Raw genomic sequence first — 24,154 nt, forward strand, 5'->3', positions numbered from 1 at the left:
CCAGAGTTTGAGTCTAGGGCAGATCAGCCTAGCTAGGGCAGAACCGCCGAGTCTTTGTCAGAACCGCTGAGACTCTAGACTTACGGTGTATCGATGAGCTTAGATGTAGATCGACGTCTATTGTAGACATTCGATACAGCATACCAAAGTGTAAATTATATCGGGATCCCTAGATTAGAAATGAGTCCTAGATTGAGGTACAGATTTGTATTGATTCATGTGGTCAGATTATATACATGCTTTGATGTTTATTATGCTTTTATATATGTTTTATATGATTGCATTGATACATTGTTTATACTGGGATATTTATATCTCACTGGAGTTATCGGCTGTTGTCTTATCTGTATGTGTGCATGGCAACAGGTGGGACAGGTTCAGGGTCACAGAGGTGAAGAAAGATCGAGATTAGAGTGGAGACTACGGACTTTGACAAAAGATAGGGTTTAAACACTTGATAGTTAGTTGTTGAACCTGAGATGTAAATGATTGTATACTGTATTAGATTTATACTTTTATACTGATATGTATAGGAGTTTGATTCCATTATGTTCCGCATTTTAGAAAAAAAAAAATTAGACCCTGTTTAATTTAATTGATTAAATTAGTCCCAATGACGATTAAGAAGATGATGAGCGTCCGGGTCCCCACAAAATGGTTTTATAGTGTATTCGTTTCCTACTTTTAATCTCCATAATTATGGGTTATACATGCACCATAATTCTCTTTGAAACTCCTCAACCCATTTATGCTAGCAAATAACGTGAATCACAGCAAGAAAATAAGCAAAGAATCGGCAGCCAAGAAAGCTAGAAACAATTTGAATCCATTCAAATCCTTCACATGTAACTCCCATTTTAATGTATATTATGATCCTTTAACACCACTTATAACATTTCCTCTTCCTTACCCACATATCCTACACTCTTATGCTAGAAAAAAATCAGAAGGAAGCATCTGAGAAATCGTGAAAAACAACAGCAGCAATAAACAAGAGAATAAGAAACAATTCAAACTCCTTCAACTTCTTGACTTGTAACTCCCAAACTAAAGGCAATATAATGGCGTCTTTAACACCTATTATATTGTTCACCTTCATCACCTACATTCCCCACAACCTCACCTTCGAAAATTAGCAGAAAACAGCAGCATAGAATCTAGTGAAAGGCAGCAGGAATAAGAAAAGAGATTCAACTCCGTTTCGTCGCTCGTATTCGTCGTGTTGATTTGTTTTGTGTCAAAACAAATTCCAGGCATGTATATGTCGTTTCTTTTCTCTTCAATCAAGTCCTATAGATATTTTTAAACCATTATATATGCATGATTCAAATAATATCACGAAAATGACAGCAAATGTCCAAGCAAAAATCTGCACAAAAGTTCTCGGCTTCTTTGTTTTCAATGTCACGTTTTGGGTGTGTTTTGTTGCTTTCAGGGAGTTGCTCGGTTCCAGGCACACATGGCTGCTTCTAGGCATAATTTAGAATGTGTTAGGGTGTTTTTGGGTCAGTTGTTTCAGTCCATACGTTCAAGAACGAAGCAATGACAGCAACTTTACATAAGCTGCAGAAATGAGTCACAATTTTCTGTCCTTGAGTTGTTTGAGGGGTGTTCGAATCTTGGCTGTCCTAGGGATTGTAGCCACGGTTAGAACACTCCCTTAACATGTCTAGGACGTTACCAAGGTGTCCTTTCCAAGCTTGGTACACTGATCCATCAGAATTTCACAACAACAACACAAATGCATTTCGGTTTCTTCAAATTCTGTGTATATGCCCTTTCGGTTTTTGGATGTTGTGTGGATTATGGTTCATGTCTAGATCGAGCCATGGTCAATGAAATGGCCACTGGAACGACCCACGACAGTAAAACAACTCAATACATTTCACTGCACAAGTTTGGTGCACTCGGTTGATACCTTCGATTGTCTTAGTTAATGGCTTGGTTTGTGGTTGGCTTTTAGCCCTTATCCATGGTCCAAGCCATGCCTTAGAATGTTGGTAAGAGTCCTTGGGTGGTGGTTCAAGCCATTGGTCAATAAATTTCAGAGTTACACCACAAACACACAAGTGCCACTGCTGGATTTTTTGACAGCAACTTTCATCTTCGGTTTTGGAGGTGGTTTGAGTTCTTGGTTGGCTTTTAGCCCATGGCCTTGGACTGGACAGTACCTCAATGAGTTAGAAAGTCATGTTTTTGGCCGTTTGTGATTTGGTCGAGTTTAGAGGTCCTACGAGAATTTACGGTGAAAGGTGCCAAAATAACTCTCGAAAGAGTGTTTTATGTTTTTGAATTCCTTTCACCTATTTTCATGTTTTACAGTTATTATGCATATTTTTCAGTATGTTTGGGTATTTTTAATCATGGTTAAACGTCGGTTTAATGTTGGTTTGGGTTGGTACGAAGACATGGTTAAAAATCAAGTTGTTGGTCCGAATCGTCTCCTTTTTTATTCTATTGTTAAGTTTTTGTCAAGTTAAGATTATTGCATGTAACATATTAGAATTAAGTCGCAGCAAACCTGGGAACGATTCAAATAATCTGGTAAAAATAAGGTTATAATGACATTACGTGCATAAAAATATAAAATGTTTATTTTTTAGATATATGTTATATGTCTTGTGGCCACCTTATGCTTATGGGTTTGGAAGTCGGTAGGCGCAACCGAGGACCTCTCTACCCGGTGACTTACAACCGGTTTATGATTATGTATGGGTACGGACATCCAGTCCAAGGGCTGTGATTGATCTCTACCGCCCTGTATACTGTGGTTTAGTCTGATCAGGCGCTTACGCTATGTTATGGGCCACTTGCTTATAAACATTATCTCTACAAGAAAAATTATGATATGTTATGACAGAGCTCTATTGAGCAAAGCTTCTACGTATGAATTTTCAGATATGCACGTAGTTATAATTATTCATGATACGATTTTCATCATACGCTCTACGATACTTTATTTTTATGATGCATACGATTTTATGATATATTTACTTGTTATTCACGATATATACATGTGGAGTATTTAGACTTACTAGACTTGATTGTTGTAGGTATTGACGAGATCGAGACCGCGGGCGGAGATCAGTGAGCGATCTTGAGACAGCAATAGTAAACCCGAGGACCTCATGATTTAATTTATGCACTTTTTATTATTCAAACTCAGTTTTAATACGTTGGATTATTTTTAAGTTGATGTTTACGTTGAATTATTTTTAAATTGTTGGTTGAAAACAATATTTGCTTCCGTTGTTATTTTAAAGTTAAAATTATTTACATGTTTATTTTAATTAAATAAGACAAGATAATTATGTATTTAGAAAATTTTTAATAATTCCGCAAAATTATGAATACGAAATACAAGCCTTTACATATATTCCCATGGGTATGATACTCAAACCATGAATGAAGGGAATGGGAAATATATGTGTCTTATCACATATAAATCAGGAAATAAATATGTGATTGAAAAACTACCAATGCTCCTTACTGGATTGCATTTTACGCATATAAGTCCCATTGAATCAAACATGGTAGTTGATAGTTCTTCAATATTAATCAATTGGCATGATCGATTAGGACATCCTAGTTCAACAATGATGCGAAGAATTATAGAAAATACACATGGTTATCCGCCAAGCATGTTCTCTTGGAAAACTTATTATAAGACCATCACCAGCCAAAATCCAAACTGAATCACCAATGTTTCTTGAACGTATTCAGGGTGATATTTGTGGACCAATCCATCCATCATGTGGACCATTCAGATACTTTATGGTATTGATTGATGCATCCAGCAGATGGTCACATGTATGTTTATTGTCAACTCGAAATGTTGCATTTGCAAGATTACTTGCTCAAATAATAAATTTGAGGAATCAATTTCCCGATTATACTATCAAGAAAATTAGACTTGATAATGCTGGTGAATTTACTTCCCAGACTTTCAATGATTATTGTATGTCTATGAGAATCATTGTTTTGTAATGCACATGGGCTGTCCCGATTGGGCTTAAGTCCCCTCACGATTATCCCATTACCCATTACTCATAGAACTTCTCCAGCCCAGGCAATGGAGCTTTTGTCTTCCCAGGATTAGAACCCAAGACCTCCTGGACTTATATAGATCTTGACAGCAATCCTGGTACCAGTTGAGCTAGTAGATCAACTGGTACCAGGATTGCTGCCAAGATCTATATAAGTCCAGGAGGTCTTGGGTTCTAATCCTGGGAAGGCAAAAGCTCCAGTGCCTGGGCTGGAGAAGTTCTATGAGTAATGGTTAATGGGATAACCGTGAGTGGATTGGCTGAATCATTGATTAAACGTCTGCAAATGATTGCTAGACCAATGATTATGAAAGCTCCCTATTTCTATATGGGGAAATGCAATTTTACATGCTGCTTCATTAATTCGCATCAGACCAAGTGCATATCATAAATACTCCCCATTGCAGCTTGCATTTGGTAAAGAACCAGACATTTCTCATCTGAAAATTTTTGGATGTATGGTGTATGTGCCTATTGCACCACCTCAACGAAAGAAAATGGGACCTCAAAGAAATATTGAAATTTATATCGGTTATGATAGTCGATATCATTCAATATCTTGAACCTCAGACAGGCGATGTGTTCACAGCACGTTTTGCTGATTGTCATTTTAATGAGGAAATCTTCCCAATGTTAGAGGGAGAACAGAAACATACCGAAAAGGAAATTACATGGTATGTATCATCATTGTTACATCTGGATCCAAGAACAAAACAATGTGAAAAAATTGTACAGCAAATTGTGCACTTGCAAAGAATAGCAAATCAAATACTAGATGCATTTGCAGACACAAAAGGGGTAACTAAATCATATATACATGCTGCAAATGCCCCTGCTCGAATTGAAATTCCGAAAAAACAAATTGAAGATACTCATGATGTTATTAAACGCTTGAAGCGTGAAAGGCCAGTCGGTTCCAAAGATAAAAATCCTCGAAAAAGAAAATTCATAGAGAAACACGATGATCACAAAATAGATAATGATGTTCCTGAATAAACACATGATGATCACAAAATAGAGAATGATGTTCCTGAAGAAACACATGATGATGAAAATGTTCTGTCAGAACCACAAACTGACGAGAATCGTGAAATCTCTATTAATTATACTAATACTAGAAAAATATGGAACCAAAAAGATATAGAAGAAATTGATGATATATTTTCTTATAATGTGGCAATCGACATCATAAATGATAATGAAGATCACGAACCAAATTCTTTTGGTGAATGTAAAAATCGGCAGGACTGGATAAAATGGAAAGATGTCATCCAGGTTGAATTGGATTCGCTAAATAAACGTAATGTTTTTGGACCTATAGTCCTTACACCTGAAGGTGTAAAACCTGTTGGATACAAATGGGTTTTTATTCGAAATCGAAATGAAAAAAATGAAATAGTAAGATATAAAGCTCGACTTGTTGCACAAGATTTTTCTCAAAGGCCTGAAATTGATTATGAAGAAACGTATTCTCCTGTGATGGATGCAATTACGTTTCGGTATTTGATTAGCTTGGCGGTATCTGAAAAATTTAGATATGTGTTTTATGGATGTTGTTACAGCATACTTATATGGATCACTTGATAGTAATATATATATATACGAAAATTCCTGAAGGATTTAAGATACCTGAAGCACAAAGTTCAAAACCCATAGAATGTTATTCTGTGAAATTACAAAGATCATTTTATGGGTTAAAGCAATCCGTCGAATGTGTTATAATCGACTAAGTGATCACTTGATGAAAAAAAGATATGTAAATAATTAATATGCCCTTGTGTTTTCATTAAGAAAACAACATCCGGATGCGTAATTTTTGTTGTATATGTTGATGATTTAAATATCATTGGAACGAATGAAGAAATTCAAGAAGTTGTGTCATACTTGAAGGAAAAATTTGAAATGAAGGATCTTCGAAAAACCAAGTATTGTTTGGGTTTAAAAATTGAACAAAAATAATGTGGAATGTTTGTTCACCAGACAAATTATACAGAAAAGATCCTTAAACGTTTTAATATGGATAAATCAAATCCTTTCAGTACTCCAATAGTTATTAAATCATTAAACATAGAAAAGGATCCATTCCGTCCATGTGAAGATGATGAATATATTCTTGGTCCAGAAGTACCATATCTAAGTGCTATCGGTGTCCTTATGTATCTTACAAATTATACAAGACCTGATATATCTTTTGCCGTAAATTTGTTGGCGAGATTTTGCACATATCCAACAAAGAGACACTGGAACGGAATTAAACATATATTCCGTTATCTATGAGGAACGACAGACTTGGGACTTTTGTATTCAAAAGATGCTAATCCAAGTATAATTTGTTATGCCGATGCTGGATACTTATCTGATCCACACAAGGCACGTTCCCAAACTGGATATGTATTTACTCGTGGAAGCACTGCAATTTCTTGGAGTTCACAGAAACAAACGCTCGTAACAACTTCATCAAATCATGCCGAGATTATTGCACTACATGAAGCAAGTCATGAATATGTGTGGTTAAAATCAATAAGCCAACATATCCAAATCTCATGTGGATTATCATTCGACGAGAAGCCAGTGATACTATATGAAGATAATGATGCATGTGTTGCTCAAATAAAAGAAGGATACATAAAAAGCAATAGAACTAAACATATTCCTTCTAAGTTCTTCGCATTCACCAAGGAGCTTGAGAAGAATAAATGTATTGATATTCGTCACATTCAATCAAGTGAAAATTAATCAGATCTCTTCACAAAGGCACATCCTACGACAATATTCAGAAAGCACATATATAATATTGTGATGCGCAATCTACGAAATTTGTGAAGAATTGTTCATGTCAACATGAGGGGGAGTTTACGTTACTGCACTCTTTTTCCCTTAGTATGGTTTTTATCCCAATGGGTTTTTCCTAGTAAGATTTTTAACGAGACAGTATAAAAACACGTAATGAATACAATCATTATGATCATCATCACAAGGGGGAGCGTTGAAAAATAATATTTAAAATGTGTGTATTGAATATTTGAATGTTGAAAATAAGAGTTGTAAATATTGAAATTAGTGTGTGATGATGTAGATAATGATGTATTTTATTTTTTGGATTATTTATACAGAAATTCTATAAATAGCCTCACCATTTGTGAAGAAATTCACAATTGAGTAAAGGTAAAAAATATTATAAAAGGTGTAGTTTGATAAATTTTAAGAATCTGAGATTTTTACTTTTTAGCATAAATTTTTATTTTTTCACGACAATTACTGAATTATTCGTTATTCACTCTAAATTAAAAAATCTGCCTGAATGTTTCTGGATTTCATTATCTTAAAATCAAATCAAAGCGACAAAATTGAAAAATTCCCAAAGTTTCGAGGAAATCGAGAATTCGCTAAATAATTTTGATTCCTTTCTCAGTATCCCCACTTCTCACAATCGTTGTGTTGATCTTGATATTCCCAATTTGAATAAGTGCCGTGAAAGTCTGTAATAATTCATTCACACTAGCCCTAGAGTGTTTGATTGATTAATATATATCGAATCCCGCATCCATCGACCACTGTATGCGTGCATCAGGAGAGTTAACCGAGTGGCCGCATACTGTTTTTGGGGGATTAGGATTTAGGGTTTCGAATTGTGGGCGAAATTGAGTTAAGAGGATGTCGGAGGTGATCCTCCATGTGTACGATGTGACAAATAGCGGTAATGAGAAAACGAACAACACGATCATGCAGATCAATAAGATCTTCAAGGATGGAATTGGCCTTGGTGGCATCTTCCATAGTGCTGTTCAGGTTTCGCATTTACTTTGTGCACTTGTCTATTTTTTCCATTTATTATTTCTCTATGTGATTGTTTTTTTTTACTGGCTTATTTTCTGAATTGGATCTGGATTGTTATGCGCTAGAAAATCTTGGATTCCTGAATCAGATTTATATTGGGAAATGGCCTTTTATATTTGAAGTATATGGGAATAATTTCGGTCGTGGTTCATTTATTAGTTTTGAATTCACGTGTCAGTCATTGAGCCCTCTTCTATTGAACAGATTATTTCATGTTTTGTTGTGATTTGAAATGGTCGCAGATGTTCATCTCTACATGACGTTGAGTGCTTTTTAAAATCATACGTTTCTTTCAAAATAACTTAAATGAATCCATATTTATCCTTGTATTCTAGATTGCTGTCCAGCCCATCTTCTCTCACTGTTTTCTTTCTCTTTCAAACACTTGATTTATTCTCTTCCCACTTGATTTGTTTTCTTCTCTCTGACTACGTATTTTGTCTAGACATTTTAGGAGCTGGAGCTTATACAATGTTTAATGTAAGTTTAGCCAAACATATCACTTCTTTGACAGGTTTTTGGGGATGAAGAATGGTCATTTGGGTTCTGTGAACAAGGTACTGGAGTATTCAGCTGTCCATCAACAAAGAATCCAATGTATACATTCCGTGAGAGCATAAAACTTGGCTACACATCCTTCTCTGTCTATAAGGTTAATCAGATTCTGAGGGAACTTGGTAGAGTGTGGCCAGGGCACTCCTATGATTTGTTGTCCAAAAATTGCAACCATTTCTGCGATGAGTTCTGTGAAAGACTTGGTGTGCCAAAGCTTCCTGGTAAATGACTCTTTATCTATCAGATTGATGTTATCGTTATAATATATTTTATCCTGCGTATTCATGAGGGTTTTGGGGTTCACTGACAAACTGTTGCTCAGGAATTTGCATTTTAGGCACTCTTTTCTGCGTTGTAAACATTCAAAAATTTATAATATATTGACCTTTAGTCGGCTCTGCAGAATTTTTACCTCGGTTCTTCATATTTACTGGGCTAATGTGCCCAAAATCTGATTTGAGGAATTTTACATTATCTATTGGTTTCACTATAGAGATTTGAATCAGTTTTGAAGCTTCTTAAAAGTCTGAAGAATAAGAGATCAATGCTGAAGAAGGAATAACGTTTGTTTTGGTCATTTACACAGAATAACTTGATGGTAATTTATTATGTCCTTTTTGCTTGGACACTGCCCCCTCTCAATATGAGTACTCATGGAAATTAATGTCATTGCTACTTCTATGACTAAAATATTCATGCCAAGCCATGTTTTATGATAAATAAGTTGTGTTGCCGTTGATATGATATTAATAACAATAATAATACATAAAGCTGCAAGATGAGTTGAATTGGTTTGGTTCTCATATTATTTTGGTGTAGTTGTATTATTGGCTGCCTATGGAAATGTAGTTTTCAACTGAAATATTCATGCCAAGCCATGTTTTATGATAAATAAGTTGTGTTGCAGTTGATGTGATATTAATAAAAATAATAATAATACATAAAGCTGCAAGATGAGTTGCATTGGTTTGTTTCTCATATTATTTTGGTGTAGTTGTATGATTGGCTGCCATGTGCAAATGTAGTTTTCAACTGAATTTTGGCTTATCAGGGACTGAGAGTGGATGTACTTACTGATATAGAATCATATATACCACTTATAAGATCCATTTTTGGGAGATAACAGTCAGTCATATGATTTCCATGACTTGAAGGATATCTTCCTTGCACCTTTCCTTGGTTTTCTGCAACAATAATGTGAACATTTTTTCACAGGTTGGGTAAACAGGTTTGCTCATGCTGGCGACACTGCTGTAGAAATAGCTGGAACTACTGCTTACAGAGTAAGATTTTCTTGTTCTTTTGCTGTCACCATAATTACAATTTTTCCCAGGAATTTATTACCGATAGCTAAAGTATATATCTCGGTATCCTTTTTTGAACTTAGTCGTCAAATTATTTTGGATTCACCATTTGCAATTGGGACAAGGTTCTAGATTATGAACTTCAATATTTAAATAGGAAATATCACTTTTATATCGGATGCATGCAGACATTTCGGCTTTTTTACATTTGCTTATCATAAAGGAACTTTATTTTTTTACCAGTTTCCATGACTATAGAAATGCCTGTGTTTATACTTACTCCCCCGAACATATTTATTACCTTCAAATTTGGCATGTATGAGGTTAGATAGCTATAAGGAGGATTGATCAAACCAAGGGCAGTACCAATACTTCGTGAGAGCACAGGTGAAAAGGGCTGGGCTTGGTGGGTGGGTGGCAAGCGACATTTAATGTTTTAACAAAATTGTATATAAAGCTTGAATTATTTTCATCACCTCTTTTGTATACGCCCTAGGTTCTAAGGTGAGACCTGACCCTGTCGATTCTTGGGAAAGAGGTGACACTGGACAAAACCTACTTTTCCCTCAACCAAGACCTACCCTGCCTCTCATCCACCCTGAACAGGATATATTCCGATTTGTTATTAGAAATTGGGGATAACATCTCTGGCAAAACTTCATTGTTTATTACCATGTTTAGCTTCATTAATTCACATATGGACATTCATATAATCATAGAATTTTTTTGGGGATCATATTTTAATCTGACTCAAACCCGCCAGGGTTGAAAAATTTGTCCCTTGAGAACCCAGATTAATAGACCAAGCACACACACTATGTGAGAAGGCGACAATGTTGTGCTACTCATTTCTATGTTTCTGCAGTTTAGGCAGGCTAAAGATGAACTTGTAAGTGCTAGCAAGGTGGCCTACCGTTTTCTAGCAGGAGTTGCTTCAAACAATTCAGCTGTCTCTTCAGAGTCTCCCGGCGACTCTACCAGAGGAAGTCCTTGATTCCAAACTTCCTGGTTTAAGAACCTTGTACCGTCTGGTGCTAAACCATCAGGAGGTAGTTTAGAACTCGATAATACGGACGAAGATGCAACTCGTCAAAAACAGAGGCAAGATGTGGAAACATCTCTGAGGTCAAACTCTCGTCATGATGCCTGAGCTATATTTGTCTGTATAAGCCTCGTTGGCTTTCTGGCTACATTCCTGGGCCATGTATTTGTAGTGTTCCTCGTGTACTGTTGTACGATGTTTGGTTTTGTTTAAAAGTGGATATGTTGATTGTGTTCATTACTGGCCTAAGTCTGCTGCAATCAACAGTGCAAAGCCAGTATCTGTATAATTGTTGGTTTCTTTGTCGCAAAGAATATTGTTGTTTTGTTATCACAAACTGGTTTATAAACTCAGTTACATGCTTTTTGTTGCATTGTAAAATTGGAACAATTCAATTTTTACGAGGTAAAACTTAATGTATATTGTGTCAATGCAAAATATAAATAATTACTTTAAAATTTAAGAAAATGAATCGGTCACTTTATCAACTCCTCTTAACTCTACCACTGATAAAATTATAATATCAATATTAAAGAACTGATCACGTGAAATCTGAGCTATTTTGAATTGCATGGTTCGTCACGCGCAGGATATTAAGGAGATAACCTCTTTAACATTTTAAGGTATCCGTTTTTTTTCCTAATTCGGGAAAGAATTTGTTATAATTAGATTTCATCCCAAAATTTAGATCTTGTATAAATTTTTACGATTTACTTATAAAATACATAAAGATATATGGTTATAATAGGATCATTTGTGACTACTCGAATTCTATATATATAGGAATATAAATGAGCCGAGCCGAGCCGAACAGTATCAGGCTCGGGCTCGGCTCGTTAAATTATTTGCTCGGCTCGGGCTCGTTACGAGCCTTTGGTTTGAATCTCAGGCTCGGCTCGTTCTGAAGTTATGAAGCTCAGGCTCGGCTCGGCTCGAGCTCGGCTCGTTAATTCTCGTTTATCTTGTTTAATGAGCCTGGCTCGGGTTCGGCTCGTTAAACAAGCTCGTTAAGCGAGCTCGTTTCTGCTCAGAAGACCTCGCGCATATGCGCGCTCTGTCGCACGCATATGCGCGAGGAGGCCAGTAGCTACGATGCGAGAACAGAGGCACTCGCGCATATGCGCTGAAGTGTGCGCGCATATGCGCGAAAAAACCGTCGCTATTAGCGACGGATTGTTTGAAAAACCGTCGCTGATTAAATCAGCGACGGTTTGTGAGCAACAAACCGTCGCTAAATGTTCAGTATAGTTTAGTTTCTTTTGTTAATCTGCGCGGTTCATCTTATTACTTCAGCAAGAACTTATTTTTCTTATTTTTTTACTTCGTCAACATTGATATGCCGAAGTAAAATATAATAAAAAAATATAGTGAAGCCCGTGTTTTTAAACATCCGAAGTAAAATATATTATTTTACTTCGCTTGTGTTATTACTGAAGTTATTGGTAATTAAAAGGATCGGTTAATCGAATAAAGAGTGTTTAGAAGGAGGGTTGAATAAACATTGCTCGAATTTAAATATTCTTCAACAATATGAGTTCATTTTGTTACAAACTGAACCTAGATATCCCGTCGGTCAATAACAATCAGTTAAACTGAATAAAACAGTTGCGGAAAATAAAACTGACTGAAAGATAGAGTATCTAACTGAAAATGAAAACTGAAGTAATGACACAATATGTTTCTGGATGTTCGGAGACTTGAATAACTCCTACGTCACCCCTTCTATCACGAAGATAGGATATCCACTAAAAGACTTTGATCAAATACACGACACTGTACTGACCCACTTCAGTTTGGACTTATCACTTTGCCAAAACTGAAACTCTTAGTATACAACACTTTTATAGATCGTAACTGATCTTAGCACAACTTAAAAAATCTATCAACGATTACAAAGTGCTATTTAAGCTCGAGAATGTAGTCTTGAATACTACTGATGTGACTGATAAGCGTGAGCTTTGATTTCTGAATGCAAGTAAATATTTTTGCAGCGTAACAGCAAGTGAAATGAGATAACTGAAAGTCGGGGTTTTTCTTCAGTTGCTGCCTTTGACTATTTATAGGCTCTCCTCTCAACGGTAACATTAAAGAATGTTTGAATATTCTAACCGTTGATTGCCACGTCGATATATTCTGACAGTCGTACACTGTTCATTCTGCAATGTGGCGTTCCACTACTAGTTGTATGTATATGTACTATTTTGTCTGTTGTCACTTTCAACTGATGACGTGTACTGCTGAGAGATCAGCTGGTAAGGAATTAGTTGACGATAATGAACTTCAGTTGTATCGATCAGTTAACTAAGTTCAGCAGATGACGTGTTCAGTTGATGATCAGTTCATTTGGTAAGTCTTTTTGTCAAAACATCGGAATTAAGTTTCCAACAATTTCCCCCTTTATGGTATTTGACAAAACTTAGAATAGAATATAACTGAATAACTGAACTCTTGTAGATAAAATAAAATGTAGATTCAACTGAACTCATATTCTTCGTAACTACAAGAATTTAAGATTACTTCTGCTTTTCTAAATTCAGTTTAAGTCTCTTCCCCCTTTTTGTCAAACACCTCCATCTTAGTAGATAATTTCCGAACGTCAATTGATAGGAGCTTAACAGAGTCGGAAATATTGCTGATAGCAGTAGTCATTGCGACCTGAAGCAAGTCGATTTTTCTTGAAACAAGTGATTCCACACTGTCGACTCGTTTGTTGATAGAGTCTTGAGTGGCAGTGAGACTTGAAAGTATCCCTCTGTTTTTCTGTATATCTTCAACTGCGAATGTCATAGAGGTAACAGCAGTTTGTATGGCGTTCAGTTTTTCTAAGTTGAACTGATGAGAATGGTCCAACTTCAGAGTGTGTGACAGCTGGGTGTTCTGAATTTTTGATATGGCAGTAATCATTTGTTTCATACTGTTCTGCATATTCTGAACTTCTTCAAAAATAAGATCAAAATCTGATGAAGATGGAGGAGGAGACTGATGAGAGGTTCCTGGTTCTCTTGTTGTGTGTTCAGAAATGACTAAGGCTTGGTCAGTCGAGACTGTAGCAGCAACATTCTGAACTGGAACATAATTTACAATGATTTCTCCATGAACTGGAGACGATGAGGGTGGATTCTAATCGGCAGAAGAACTGGCTTGATGAATGGCAGATGGTGATGAAACCAAAACTGGTGCCTCTAAAGAATGAACTTGAGAATCAATCGGCACATCAGTTGAAATAGCTTGGTCAGCAAATAGATCTTGTTGAACTGGTTCTTCTGAAGAGATGGTGACCTCTGGATTGATTTGATCAGCAGAGTGATCAACTGGATTAGACATAGGTTCACTCAATTTAGTATCCTGCACCACTGTTTGGATAATTTCCTCAATGTTTGCAAAGGAAAGCTCGGCTTCAGTGTACAGTTGTTGTTCAGCAGGAGATGGTTGAGGCATATCCTGAACTGACTTGTCAGTTGGAACCAAAGCCTGTTCTGAGGATGGTTTTTCAACTGTATCATCTTCATCATTTTCTGAATCTCCTTGATGAAGAACCAACTCCTGATCCATTTCCCAAAATTTTATCTGAGATTGTAACCCAAGCAAATCGGTATCAAGCTGAGTAATTACTGCTTGATCAGCAAACGCAATAGGATTTGTTGGAATGTAGTTAGCCTTCAGCTTATTAATAATTTGTGATAACTTCTTTGCTCTCATCTGATCAAACAATAAGTTTTCCTTTCCATCGCCTGAGCAATTGTGGCAGCTTTCACCGTTCTTAGAACAAATGCTTCCAATTTGATAAAGGTGTTCAGCTGTGATTTCTTCTTCAGTTGCTTGGCAAAAACTTGTGTGCGAAAAGCTATCCAAGCATCAAGGACTGAATTTTTGAAGCTGCATAACTATTAACATTTGCCCAAACAAGGTCAATGTGTGTCTGAATGGAGTTGGAAGGTCTGGGCTCTTCAATCAGTTTACCCTTACCTTTATCAGTACTTAGAACGTGAGGGATTTCCAATCCTGTTCGAGTTGATTCCACCACCTCTATAAATTTTATTCCTTTGGGTCGAGCAGGTGCCACACTAGCAGGGCGAGTGATCTGAATCAGAGGCGCTTTGGTCCCAACTGATTCCTTTTTGGCACCAACTGAAGCTTCTGGTGGAATGATTTTCAAAGGGACTTCTTCTATTGGTTGTTGAGCATCCGAATAAATTATCGTATCAGTAGGAATGGATACCTCGGCAGTTGTTGATTTAACCCTTTGGGTTCTTGGTTTTTTGGCAATCTGTGGAGATGGAGTTTTCTCTGAGTCAGATGTACTCAAAATTAATTTCCTCTTAGCTACCTTCAGTTGAGCCAAATTTTTGGCCTTCTTCACAGATTTTGGGGCCGCTTTATCAGTCCCAATCCCCTTTTTGATCTTGACAAACTGAGCAGGAGAAATGTCCAGTTTGGTCCTCAGTGGCATAGTGTTCTTCGCATTAAAAACTTAAAACTTTGATGATCTTTCTGAATCATCAGGTACTAACCTTTTTATTTTCAGCAGATAGCTGAGTTACACTGCAAAACCCTTTGACTGTTTGGAAGACAGAAACATATTCTTCAGAATATTAAATGTAAGATGCTTCCAGTTGAGTGGGCGATCAGCCATAATAACAGAGATGGCTTGAAATTTCTCCAAAGTAAGGGCAACAAATGATCCAACTTTTGCCAAAAGCCCTTTGGCTACAACATCAGCAAGTAACTGAACTTCATACTTCAGTTCTTTCTTTGGATCGGAGACTTTGATCTTCCGTCCATCAGCAGAGAGTGCGGTTTGCATTTCTTCAATATCAGAGGCTTTAACATCCGAGAGTTGTGCCAATCCATCAAAGGGTAGAGAGAAAATTTCTCCAAAAGAGTCTTCAGAAATGGTCAAAGACTGATCATTGACAGTAGAAATTATGTTGCCATCAGAGTCGACCATACCGGTGGAGTAGAAATCCTGAAGTTCTTTTGGGTAGATTTCTTGAGATGATTTACCCAAGAACGTATGCAATCCAGCAGTCTCAAGTTTTTGAAAAACTTTCTTGACATCATTATCCCCGAAGGATAGTATTGACCCAAAATTGATAGCCATAGCATTTAGCATATAAGCGGGAATTTGAGTTGCCATTGAGAACTGAATGAATTCCTGAAAGAAAAGTTGAAGAATGGTATTGTTCTTGCTCTCAAAAGATTGTGGATAAGCGTAAATAAAAACTGAAATGGAGCGGGTAAAATCCTTTTGTAAGTGACTGTTCGAATTTTTGGACACGTGTCAGTCCAAGAAAATTTTTAATCAAATTCGTGTGTACGTGTGTCAAATGCGTGTGTATTTGAACGGTTTCAAAGATGTCCACGTTGACACTAATCATTTATTGAAAAATAGCATTTAATGCTTGAAAGACAGTCACGTCGCTTGATTTTGAATATAATAGGTTTAATTAGTTAACTTATATGAGAAGATTAGTGAGAAGCTCAACTGAACGATCAGTTGTTACTGTGTCTTTTCAGTTGAGAGCTGACTAATCAATTGTCTTCTCAGTTACCCTCTTAAAAACCAATATTCCCCCTAAATAAATGCATAAAATAATTAAAGCGAAAAGTAAATATCAGATATATTATTTGCTGATGACACGTCGACGACTCTTCAGCTTCCTTGAAAGTCTGCTATAAATAGAAGTGACATTGTTAGTTTTAGTCAAATTGGTGGAAGAAGAAGAAAACATAAAAAAAAATGGCAGTTGCGAGTGGTTCTCCATTTTCTCTGGAAGCTAGGAAGGCGGCTATTGAAGATGAAGTCTTCTACACCAGTCTTCCTTACTGGGAAAAATTACAGGAGCTTGAGTTCCTGTATAACTCCGGAGAGGCTACCACTCCAAGACTGGTGGAACAGTTGACAGAAGTGAGGGAGCGCTTGAATATCGCGGTTTGGGTGGACGTCTTTAAAGATGGTCATATTCATCAGCTGATGCTTCAGAAGGAACTGGAGATTCTCAATCGCATAGATTCTTCTCATAGCTTTTGTAAGACGTCTTCCTCAGCTCTATTAGTTTGGTTGAGAATGTGGATAGACGATGTAGAGGAAAAATATGACAGTGTAATCCAAGAGAATATTTATCGTTGAATGAAATGTTTATTTTGGTGTAACTTTGATGTTTCTTTTTCCTGCAAGTAATAAGTTTTAATAACAGATGAACTAATGAACTGATGAAACACTAACTGATAGAAGATTAACTGACATCAGTTTAAATTCATATAAATAAACAATTAACTGAAGGGTCAGTAAATGACAATAAAACTGAAAGATGAATTAAGAACCAAGACAACAATAACAACTGATTAGGATAAATCAATTAATCCAAGTATATTGCGAAAATGAGAAAACTTAGTCTCAGCCAATGGTTTGGTAAAGATATCAGCTGCTTGCTGCTCAGTTGAGACGTATTCCAGTCTGATGTTCTTCTTTAAAGCATGATCTCTGATGAAGTGATGTCTGACATCTATGTGCTTAGTCCGGGAGTGAAGAACTGGATTATAGGTGATAGCAATCGTGCTTGTATTATCACAGAATATGGGCGATTCTTTAGCATCAATTCCATAATCTCTCAGTTGTTGCTGAATCCAGAGCAGTTGTGCACAGCAGCTTCCAGCAGCAAGATATTCTGCTTCAGTTGTGGAAGTTGCTATGGATGTTTGCTTCTTGCTGAACCATGATATCAGTCTGTCCCTTAGAAACTGACATGATCCACTAGTACTTTTTCGATCAAGCTTACATCCTGCATAATCTGCATCTGAATATCCAACTAAATTGAAAGATGAATCTTTAGAATACCTTAATCCAACATTTTGTGTGCCCTTAAGATATTTCAAAATACGCTTGGAAGCAGTAAAGTGTGATTGCATAGGATTTGCTTGAAATCTAGCACACATGCATACAGCAAATACAATATCAGGGCGACTAGCAGTTAGGTACAATAATGAACCTATTAAACCTCTGTAAAGTGTCGTCTCAACTGATATTCCCCCTTGATCAGTGTCTAATTTAACTGATGAGCTCATGGGAGTGCTTGCAGCTGAACATGATTCCATACCAAATTTCTTCAGCAATTCCTTAGTGTATTTGGTTTGACTGATAAAAGTTCCTGAATCCAGTTGCTTCACTTGTAAACCAAGGAAGAATGTCAGTTCACCCATCATGATCATTTCGAACTTATCCTGCATTAACTTAGCAAACTCCTCGCATAATTTGGGGTTAATTGACTCAAAAATAATGTCATCAACATAAATTTGAACGAGTAGAATATGACCATTCTTGGAAAATTTGAACAAGGTCTTATCAACTGATCCAACAGAAAAATCGTGATCAGTTAGAAATTTTGAAAGAGTTTCGTACCAAGATCTTGGAGCTTGTTTAAGACCATATAAGGCTTTGTTCAAATGATATACATGATCAGGAAGGTGATGATTGATAAAACCTGGAGGTTGTTCAACGTAGACTTTTTCCTGCAACTGGCCATTCAGAAATGCACTCTTCACATCCATTTGATAGACTTTGAAGTTTTTGAATGAAGCATAGGCAAGGAATATCCTGATTGCCTCCAGTCTTGCAACCGGTGCATATGTCTCATCATAATCAATTCCTTCTTCCTGCCTATAGCCTTCTCCTACTGGCCTTGCTTTGTTACGCACAACTGAACCATCTTCATTCAGTTTGTTCCTGTACACCCATTTTGTACATATAACATTTTTTGAAATTGGTCTTGGAACTAAGTTCCAGACATTGTTATGGACAAAATGATTTAGCTCATCTTGCATTGCATTTATCCAGTTAGGATCAACAAGAGCTTCATCAGTCTTCTTGGGTTCTAGTGATACGAAAGCTGAATGAATAAATAGATTGAGCATATGATTTCTTGTTCTTACTAGATCAGATGGTTTACCTATTACCAACTCTGGAGGATGTGATTTTTTCCATCTGAGTTCAGCATTTATTGCTTCTGAATCAGCAACTGCTTCTGTGGGTAACTGAACATTTTCAGTTTCAGTTGGTAACTGAATGTCATTTGGTTGCTCTATTAACTGATCATTAGGAACAGCTTCTGGTTCTTCTGGTTGATCCAATACTTCTGGTTCGGGTGTTTGGAGATTGCTTTGATTGATATGGACGTCTTCTTCATCATCATCATCCAAGCTTATATCTGTAAATCTTTCAGCTAGCTCAACTTGATCAGTTGGCTTATCAGTTAGTACAGTTTCATCAAAAACAACATGAATAGATTCCTCAACATTTAAAGTATTTTTGTTGAAGACTCTATAAGCTTTACTCACTGAAGAATAACCAAGAAATATTTCTTCTGCAGATTTAGCATCAAAGGCTTTTAAAAGAGTTTTACCATTAACAAGTATAAAACATCTGCAGCCGAATATTTTGAAGTAGGAAACCACACTTTTTCTTCTATGCCAGATCTCATAAGGTGTTTTCATATGATTCTTATTAATCATTGATCTGTTTTGAGTGTAACATGCAGTGTTCACTGCCTCTGCCCAAAACCTTTGAGAGATACCAGAATCAGCAAGCATTGTTCTAGCAACCTCTTTGAGGGTCCGATTTCTCCTTTCAGCTACACCATTTTGCTGAGGAGTTCTAGCTGCTGAGAGCTCATGCTTAATTCCGGCATTCTCTAAATAATTTGAAAGAATTTGATCGATAAACTCAGTTCCTCGATCATATCTGATTCTATCAATTCCAACTGTTTTTCATTTAATAATCTTTTGAAAAGCTTAATCGTTTGAGCAGTTTGGTCTTTGGACTTTAGAAATATAACCCAAGTGAATCTTGAAAAATCATCTACAACCAACAAGCTGTATTTCATTCCCCCTAAGCTCATGACTGGTATTGGACCAAATAGATCCATATGTAACAGCTCTAAGCATCGAGAAGAAGATTTACAACCCTTGTTCTTAAAAGAAGATTTGATTTGTTTACCAAACTGACATGCTGAGCAAATTTTGTCTTTGATAAAATCCATTTTGGGTAGTCCAGTAACAAGATCGTGGTTACTCAAATATGCAATAGACTTGAAATTCAGGTGGTTTAATCTCTTATGCCACAACCAATTTTTAGAAGATTTTGAAGCAATAAAACACACTGGTGCATAAGGTTGATCATTCCAACTGACTTTGTAATTGTTTCCACACCTTTTGCCAGTTAGGATGATCTCTTCAGTTGAGTTTTTGACTGAACAAGAATGTTTGTCAAACTGAACTGAGAATCCATTATCGCATAATTGACTGATACTGATCAGATTATACTTAAGATTCTCAACTAATAATACATCATTAATGGTGAAGTTACCATGGATAAGCTTACCCTTACCCATAGTTTTACCTTTAGAATTATCTCCAAAACTGATGTTTGGTCCAGTGTATTTGACCAGTTGAGATAATAAATTTGAATCTCCTGTCATGTGGCGTGAACATCCACTATCCAAGTACCATATAGATTCCATGCTTGTACCTGTTACTTGCAATCACACACAAGATAAGATTTTGGTACCCTTTTTCTATTTGGGTCCAAAGTTGATTAGTCCTTTGGGAATCCAGACTTGGATCAGTCTAACTGACCGTCCAGTTGCTGTATTCCAGATGGTCTTTCCCTGTTTGTGTGTGCTTGGTGTATGGTGTGCAGGAGATACAACATGTTATTTGCCTTTTTTCAACTGATTGTCCAGCCAGTATCTTTTCTGAACTGGCTTACTGTTGTAGTAATTTGAGTAGCCATTTGAGTAATTTTTGCTGAAAGTTTTTGGTTGCTGACTTCGAGAGTCAGTCACAACTTTTGGGCTATAACCAATTCCACATATTTTGCCCTTGTACATACTTTGAGTTGGCTATTCAATCAGTTTACTCGGCTCAGCTTGTTCTTGTACCATAACTGATTTTACAAAGTGAATGTATTTCCCTTTGTTTATATTCAGTTTTGGCCGAGTATCTTTGGAAGACGAATCATCTTTACTACAGAATCCTAAACCAGTTTTATCAGTAACTGATTTCTGAGAATTCTGTATATCAGTTAAAGCATCAGACGATTTGTTCCAAGCCTGAATAAGCTCAGTGTGCTTTGAATTTTCAAGCAACAACTTTTGAATCATTAATTGATCCCTGCTTTTTTTCATTTCTGAGCTCAGCAATTTCCCTTTTTAGACTCAACATATCAACTGATTCAACAGTTTTTGTGTTATCGTCTTTGGGATCATTTTGCTTCGCTCTGACTTTTTCAAACGATAAAGCAAGCTTTTGATACTCATTAACCATGTCATGCAATGTTGAAATAAGCTCTTCTCTGGTAAAATCAGTTGAACTAAAATCAAATACTTGTTGACTGCTGGACTCTAGTTCTGTATCAGCAGCCATCAGACATTTTACTTCTTCTTCATTGTCACTAGAACTGCATGAAGTTTCTGGTTCTGATTACTCGCTGTCAGTGTCTGCCCATTTGGCTTTGTTATCTTCAGCTAGGAGTACTTCATGTTTCTTTCTGTAAGGCTTCTTGTCGTCCTTAGATCTCCTCTTGTGCTCATACACTTTCTTCTTTCTTTCAGTTGAAACTTGACTGTCCTTCTTAGGCTTGGGACAGTCAGCAATATAATGACCTGGTTTGCCACAGTTGTAGCATGCATTTGACTCTTCTCTGGAGTTGTTTCTTTGATAGTTCTTCTGAAAATTTCCTTGATTTTTCCTCATGAATCTTCCGAATTTCTTAATGAACCATGACATGGCATCATTGCTTAGTTGATAAGCAGCTTTCTCAACTGAACCAGTTGGTTCTGTTCTTACAGCAGTTAAGGCATTAGTAGCTGCTGGAGTAGATGGTTCTCCTTCTCGAGTTTGTAGTTCAAACTCGTATGCCTTCAAGTCAGCAAATAGATCATGGAGTTCAACTTTGTTCAGATCTTTAGATTCCCTCATTGCCATGGTCTTCACGTCCCACTCCTTGGGAAGACCTCTGATTATCTTCAATACAACTTATTTGTTTGAATACACCTTTCCAAGTGCATTTAGTTTGTTGATGATGCAGCTGGTTCTTTCATCATATTCATGCATTGTTTCTCCAACTTTCATTCTGATGTTGTCGAACTTCTGCACGACAACAGAAAGTTTGTTTTCTTTGGTTTGTTCGTTGCCTTCGCAAAGCTGAATTAACTTCTCCCAAATCTCTTTGGCTGTCTTGCACATCTTGATTTTACTGAACGTTACTTTGTTCAGTGTTTTATACAACATGTCCTTTGCTACATTATCTAGATTTGCTTTCCTCTTGTCCTCAGTAATCCACTCATCTCTTGGCTTTTCTATACGATGAGGTGCCCCATCAGTAATGGCAATAGTTGTATTGGCTTTCAAAATCTTCATGGTCCGTCAGTTATAACGTACCACATATCATCATCTTGTGCAGCTAGGTGAGCCTGCATCCTGATCTTCCAATCATCAAAGTCTTCTCTTGAGAACATAGGAATCTTGTTGAATGAAGACATAGTGAACAATTTGAGTATAGATAATCTTTGATAGGATATGACTTGCTCTGATACCACTTGAAAGGATCGGTTAATCGAATAAAGAGTGTTTAGAAGGGGGGGTTGAATAAACACTGCTCGAATTTAAATATTCTTCAGCAATATGAGTTCAGTTTTGTTACAAACTGAACCTAGATATCCCGTCGGTCAATAACAATCAGTTACACTGAATAAAACAGTTGCGGAAAATAAATTGACTGAAAGATAGAGTATCTAACTGAAAATGAAAACTGAAGTAATGACACAATATTTTTCTGGATGTTCGGAGACTTGAATAACTCCTACGTCACCCCTTCTATCACGAAGATAGGATATCCACTAAAAGACTTTGATCAAATACATGACAATGTACTGACCCACTTCAGTTTGGACTTATCACTTTGCCAAAACTGAAACTCTTAGTATACAACACTTTTATAGATCATAACTGATCTTAGCACAACTTAGAAAATCTATCAACGATTACAAAGTGCTATTTAAGCTCGAGAATGTAGTCTTGAATACTACTGATGTGACTGATAAGCGTGAGCTTTGATTTCTAAATGCAAGTAAATATTTTTGCAGCGTAACAGCAAGTGAAATGAGATAACTGAAAGTCGGGGTTTTCTTCAGTTGCTGCCTTCGACTATTTATAGGCTCTCCTCTCAACGGTAACATTAAAGAATGTTTGAATATTCTAACCGTTGATTGCCACGTCGATATATTCTGACAGTCGTACACTGTTCATTCTGTAATGCGGCGTTCCACTACTAGTTGCAGGTATATGTACTATTTTGTCTGTTGTCGCTTTCAACTGATGACGTGTACTGCTGAGAGATCAGCTAGTAAGGAATCAGTTGACGAGAATGAACTTCAGTTGTATCGATCAGTTAACTAAGTTCAGCAGATGACGTGTTCAGTTGATGATCAGTTTAGTTGCTCAGTTCAGTTGGTAAGTCTTTTTTTCAAAACACCGGAATTAAGTTTCCAACAGTAATGTATTACTTCGTAATTTATTATTGCCGAAGTAAAGCCTGCCGAAGTAAAATCCGATTTTTCTACTAGTGTTATAACATTGTAATTTCTATAAGATACACTTTAGAATTTTGAATAAATGAATATTATATATATATAAATATAATGAATTATGTGGGCCTATATAATTTTGGACCATATCATATTATAATATGATACTATATAACGTATCACTTACGTGACCTTGTATTTTTGGACCTCACAATGCTAAGGTTTCTTCTATGCGGCGACATTAGATATCTAGTCGGTTGTCTTTGATGTCTGATATTCAGTTTATTATATTAAAATACTTTAATTTTTTTTATATATTTACTTTAAAGTATAATTAATTTCAAACCATAATATTTTTAAATAATAAGATTATATACGTATAATCATATGTAGAATTAATTAGGAGTGAGAGTGCATACGCTATATTCATTGCCGTAGCAGCATTGCAGCAATAACAGATTGAAACTTTTGAACTTTTGTCTCTACATACGCTAGAATTAATTTCTACGGAGTGAGAGTGCATACGCTAGAATTAATTTATATCATTGCATTAACAGATATTTATATCATTGCATTAATAATCCAACAAATATGAGTTTCTTAAGTAGACTAAATTCATTGTCGTAGCAGCAATATTCAAACACACCTGAGAGGCTGAAACTTTTGAACTTTTGTCTCTAATTGTTTTGCCCACTGTATTTGAAGATGAAACCAAACCAGAATCAGAGCTAGGGTTCGCGACCTATACGATCTCCAAACTCTCGATTCACGCCTCAATCAAAGTCGACC

General features: G+C 36.4%; 1 pseudogene; it reads left to right on the forward strand.

The window, feature by feature from the left end:
• Window positions 1–7,324: 7,324 nt before the first annotated feature.
• Window positions 7,325–11,147, forward strand: LOC140816789 (deSI-like protein At4g17486; annotated as a pseudogene).
• The last annotated feature ends 13,007 nt before the right edge of the window (window positions 11,148–24,154 follow it).

Source organism: Primulina eburnea, chromosome 16, assembly GCF_022965805.1.
Source record: "Primulina eburnea isolate SZY01 chromosome 16, ASM2296580v1, whole genome shotgun sequence".
Lineage (NCBI taxonomy): Eukaryota > Viridiplantae > Streptophyta > Magnoliopsida > Lamiales > Gesneriaceae > Primulina > Primulina eburnea.